The sequence below is a fragment of the Lathyrus oleraceus genome, chromosome 1 (assembly GCF_024323335.1).
Source record: "Lathyrus oleraceus cultivar Zhongwan6 chromosome 1, CAAS_Psat_ZW6_1.0, whole genome shotgun sequence".
Taxonomy (NCBI): domain Eukaryota; kingdom Viridiplantae; phylum Streptophyta; class Magnoliopsida; order Fabales; family Fabaceae; genus Lathyrus; species Lathyrus oleraceus.
The window spans coordinates 410,109,846-410,116,170 of NC_066579.1; positions in this window are offsets into that span (position 1 = coordinate 410,109,846).

Below are 6,325 nucleotides of genomic sequence, written 5' to 3' on the forward strand. Positions count from 1 at the left end.
TTTGTCTAATTTTTGTTCTTTGTTCATGAAATGGATTTAGTTATCGAGTGTGTATGCACCCGAGGAATGGCAAGACTCTCCCTGAAATGGCACGTCCACCGTCTAGAAACCTTCCCCCTCCCCAGAATAATGCTCTGAATTCATAAGAACAACCAATTGTATCGATGGTTGGTCATGTAGGAACTCCAATTTCTATTGGAGAAATATGTACCGTTATAAGTCAGATAACTACGTCGACTGTATCACTAGAGATTGTGGTATCCTTATCGCAAGTGACAAGTGTTCCCACTACTCCCAGGGCTACACAAAATATGATAGGAGACCAACGACCTCTTGTCCCCTTGAGTTTCACATTACCTCTAAGTGGTAGGGAACAACCTTATGGCATGCCACACTACTACAAATAATAAATTTTATGACAAAATTTTCACCTCACCCAACAAAAAACCAAGGTGTAAACCATAAACGCGTCACATTTTTTTTAAATACCATATATTCCCTCTGTTTAGCTAGAAACTAAGGGGTAAAGTATTTAGAGGATACACATTCGAATCCCAACAACTATATTTTAGCTCACTTTAATTTTTCTAAATATTTTTTATGACAATAAGGTAATTGATAATGTGAAACTATATCGTTTATTTTACTCGATTCACATGCACTTTAGTATAATTTTATGTATGTTTTACTGTATTATGCCGATGTTGGTGCCCTGTTTCAGGTACTTGTCGATGCAGAACTCGCGTGTGAAAAAGAAATAAAGAAAAGAGAACAAATGAAGAAAAAGGGAAGAAAAGAAGAAAAACGCTGAAAATGAAAATTCTGGGCTTGTGGCGTTCTCCATGGGCTTGTGGAGTTCGCCACGACCCCTTGCCACGTCACTTCAGATTTTTAGTACCATGGCGTTCACCATGGCCCTGTGGCATTCGCCACAAGCACGCAATGCTATTTTTCAGCAACTGCACAGAACATGGTCAAAAGACTCCCTATTTTTCCTCAACCACTTCCACACGAATTTAGGAAAGTTCAACTCCTATTTCACCGGTATAAAAAGGCAAAACCAGAAGAAAAAAAGGATCGAATTTTTTATCGTTTAATTTTGATTCTTAGTTTAAGCAGAAATACTCTAAAAGTGATAGTTCTTCCACATCGGGAGACTATTGCACATTTATTCTTAAGTTTACAAGTTGTTTAGACCAAGCATGCCGACATCGTTGTCTTTTCCAGTTGTTATTTGTACTCAAACAATTCTCCGAAGTTTAATCCAATTACTATTATTCATCAGCTTTCTTTTAATTGCTTAATTCTTTACTTTTTGCTTTCATTTGTAATTTTGAATTTTGATTATATTTATGTTTAATAATTATATTTGTATGATTAAGTTTAAAACCATGTCTGGCTAAACCTTTCGACATCGGTATGTAAGGATTCCGACGAAATTCGGTAATAATTAATGATAATTTTATGAGTTATTTTTCTGGATGTGGTTTCCAATTCTAATTTAAAAAGGTTTTTGCACGAGAGTGAAAAGTCAATAAGGTTATAAATCAACAGAGCGAGAGTTTGAGATTTTAACCAGATAGTGGTTTCTAGGCATTAATCCTAAACACGACGAGGGCGCTTTAGGATTAATTAGGATTTATCAATTTCCAAAAATTACTTTTAATTCAGGTGGGTGAGCGAGAGCAAAACATTTTGGCTTAAGAGTATAGCCCGAGCCAATAACACGAGAGTGTGAGGCAAAGTCTTTTAATTTGATATTTTCTACTGAAAAGCGATTTACCTTATTTTAATGTTAATTGTTTATCGAATCCTCGAAGAATGATGTAACTTATATATTGATGCCTCTTTATTGAATACTTTCATTATATTATTATTTCTAGTTCAATTTTATTTCCCGTTTCCCTTAATCTAATCTAAAAAAAAGAAAACAATCATTAGCCTTCGCTTTACATAGTAACTTTAGATAACGATAGTTTGGTTTTTGGTCCTTTGGGTTCAATATCTTTTTAAAACTACGCGATACGACTGTGCACTTGCAGTTAGCCATTTCGATAGACATATTAAGTCGTGATCAAGTTTTTGACGCCGTTGACGGGGACCAATTAAGTCAATATTATAACTTTGTTGTTACACCGTATAGACTAAGGCATCCTTTTGTGTATTGCTATGATCACCCAAATTTTCTCTATGATTACCGCTCCCAGTATTTTGAGGAACCACGAGATTTCCATAAATCTGACCTCAAAATATTAATGGAGGATTTCATTACGATGCAAACTCACTCTAGGCTAGAATCTAAGATGGAGCGTTTTATGGTGATACAAACTCTCCAGAATGAAGATTTTAGAAAATAAAGTCTCTATATCAATGAAACCCTTAGGCAGCTGAACAATGTGGTCGAGTCCCTAGCGACTCACAACAAGGCAATGGAAACTCAAATCTCTCTGCTTGCATAAACACCTCTAGGACCCTTCCCTGAGAAACATGTGGATGTTGTTGAAGGAGAAGAGCGATCCAAAACGCAACGGAATTTAAAATTTCTCCTTTAGTGATCCTTACGAATGGGCATGATCAGTGATAGAATCATTACCTCTTGTGGCAATTGTAACCTTTGATGCAGATCTACGGAGCGATCACGAACGTTGAACGATGACAACGGTTCTACTCAGTCCACACAAATGGATTCTTTCAATCTCAGTGCTAGCTGCTACGAATGAAGGCTTTGAGTGAGAGAGAGAGAGAAATAAAATTGCAACTGCACACATGCTTCTACACAAGGGTTCTATTTATAGAACCACTTGTGTGGACTGCAAGCTAAAAAGCCCACTCAAGTGTATGTGGCCCATATCTTATAATATGCCAAAATCACTTAAGCGCGTGGTACCTTACCATATTTCGTATTCTACTTAAGTACATCGTACCTTACGATGTTCTACAATTCACTTAAGTGCACCGTACATTACAGTATTCCTTAGTTACTCTATCTCTCATCAAGCAGTCCTTTTGTGTGTGACCTTGTAGGTTTTTGCGGCATTGGCAATTATATTAAATCATGTATTTAACATAATAAATAGTGAGCGGTATCTAGCAACACATCACTGCTATCCAAGACACGAAAATGTCATGTGATCTGACAAATCCTTCTGTGATAATACTTATATGTACAATTACCCTTTTGCCCTTATGTCTATATTGAACACAAGGCATATACCGTGTCATCCTTGTCCAGTTCAATATTGGGCCTATAGACATTTATCCTGTTACGCAGGATGGGCAAATTCCATCTAGGTCACTCATGTCCTTTAGCATGCTTCGTGGAGTACCCATCAACTGTCTTTACGGTCATCCAGTTACGGACAATGTTTGATCAGCAATAAGGCACTCTACTCTACATCTAGGATCCATAGATGGTTTCAGGTCGAAGGGTGGTATACACCATTATCACCATGAGAATAACTTATGACACTTTGCATAACATTCTATATAGTATTCTCATAGCGGGTCAATCCAGTATAAATATTACTCTTAATATTCATACTTATGTTTAAGACTTGATAACTCCTTATCCATGATCCATGAGATGTGATCATCAGTTTATATACATAATAGTCTTAATGCTTTAATGTTATCCCACTTCACAATAAAGCTCGACTACGGATACTTTAAGAATAGTGTCCTTATGTTTAATGTGATCTCATGATTAAGTCACACTTGATACATTAAACGGACTATCTATTCTAGGGACTTTATTAGACAAACATAATAAAGGAAAAACCTTTTATTATTAATAAATAATTCGATACAAGTACCAAAAGTATTGGCCTTTAGGGCTTACACCAACAGTTGTAAAAACCATCAGTGAAAAATCTATCGAAAATCCTAAGGAGAGTGATAATGAGGAGGGTTCAGAGAAAAGAGTAGAGATTGAGAAAGATACACCAACACCACCCGAAAGGGAGGTTGTCGAAGAGGTAGGGAAGGAAGCACTATGTGTTGTTCCTCTTCCCTATAAATCACCGATTCCTTTCCCGCGAAGGTCTGTGGAAGTGAAGGTAGACTCCAAATCTGAAAGGTATGAGGATCTATTGAAAAATATCCACACCAATGCACCTTTGTTTGAGATCCTGAATAAGAAGAGAAAATTAGAAGACCATGAAACTTGGGAACTCATTAGTATTAAGAGGGGCAAGTTATACTTTGAGGTGGTGGATGAAAAAATTGAACCCAAACCTGAAAAGCTAGTTCTCAGGATAGAGCTAGAACCATCACCACAAGTTCAGAAGGATAAACTACCTCGCAGAAGAAGAAACAAAAGAAAATGTGATGGATATGAGAGATGGCTTGATAATTAGCCATGGAAATCGAGGATAATTAAAAGTTTGGCCGAGGATTCATCCTCGAAAGAACCACCATGAGTACTTACACTTCTGAGCCATCGAGCTACCGACGTAAAACATAGTGAATATTTCAACTTTATTAATGTCATTTTATATTTAGTTTATATGTTTGTATTATCTTATTAGTTTGATTGATTATTTTTTTAAGGCTACGTGTTCCATTAAGCAGCAATTCATCACTCAGAAGCCGTTAAAAATAATTAACAACCAAAATTTGCCTTTTTCTCCTGAGCAATAAAACATAAAACACGTTTCTGAAGCTTGTGGCGTTCGCCACAACCCTCACGGTGTTCGCTAGAGGGCTAAAGCGATATTTTCATATTTAAGGTTCGTGGCGTTCGCCACAGCCCTATGGTGTTCGCCACAAACCTCAGAAACCCCAAAACATCGTTTTTAACATGCAACCCCCCACGTTTTCCCACTCTTTCAACTTCCGAGACCCATTAACTCACCTTAACTCCTCCCCACTAACACCCTTCATCTCCAATCTTTCCTTGCTTGGTTACTTTGTATATTCTTTATCCGTCACCAATTTCATAATCAAATCAACAAACCCTTGATCCAACATCAAGTGACATTTTCATAATTAAACTTAAAAAACAATAAAAATACGATTAGTATTGTGCGCCATGAGCCTTAAGTGGTGGAGAATGAGTAAGAATGGAGCATTCATATCCTTACTCTGATTATTTTAGACACAAGACGCTTGGCTTGTTTGTGTAGAATATTTGCCTCCGCCTCTAGACTTTAGTGCAATCTAATCACAAACATCTCTATTTCATAAATCCTTTTTCAAGGTAAAACCAACACAACCCATCAAACTCATTTTTTCACCTTAAGGCATCACTCCGAAAACCCTTTTCTCAAAGGTAAAATCAATCAACCCACAAACATTTTTTACTCCGAACTACGGAGCTCTGATTCTTCAACACCCGATGAATGCTACGTAGGCACAAGTGCCACAATCCTTGGCGAGCACAATAATAAAAACCCAAAACCTCATTCTTTCACACCCTTTTGAAAATTAAACAATAAACGATATAAATACCCACACACGTAGACAACTTAAATAGTTCCCATGGAATACCATGAACGTAAGGGGTGCTAATACCTTCCCTTTGTATAACCAACTTCTGAACCCAATCTCGGTTGCGAGACCGATTCTTTATCCGTATTGCACCTCCCGTGTGCATCTCCTTTCCCTGAGGGTTTTATCAACTATTTCCCCTTTCCTTCTATAGGAATAAATAAATTTTGGTGGCGACTCTATTTCCCCGTTTCGTTATTGTAACCCTGATAGCGACAATGAACTTTCACAAGATCTAGTCCACCATAAAATTTAGGAGGATTCATGCGAAAGAAATCTCAGAAACTACCACCTGTAGCTTCTAGTGGAATCACTTGAGGGTGAAGACCACCGTTCAATTGTTGCATCATTTGCTACATGAATTGGTTTTGTTGTTGCTGCATCTGTTGCACAAATTGAGGGCATTGTACACCATCACTCCCAACTACTGTTTCTGGGTATGAATTCTGAGTTCTAGGCCTACCAGGACCTCTGCGACTGTCATCCATGATCCTAAACGTCATGCAAATATAATTAAGTTGATCAGGCTCAATACTATGAATATGACATCGAGAACAATAATGACAATACACATATGAGGCAAAAAGAATAACTCATAATATTTCATGGATAGGTCGAGGACTCAACCTGCTCTGATACCAATTGGAACACCCATATATAATACATGTCTAGAATTACATATCATACATAGTGTAATACTGGTACTGAAATACATAAGTGTATCGGCAGCAATGTACATATTTACATGCCCAAATGAACTACAACTATGGCACAATATATACAAAGGTTCCTAAAAATAAAACTAGGAGCTAGATCATTCTCTGAATGATCTCAAAAT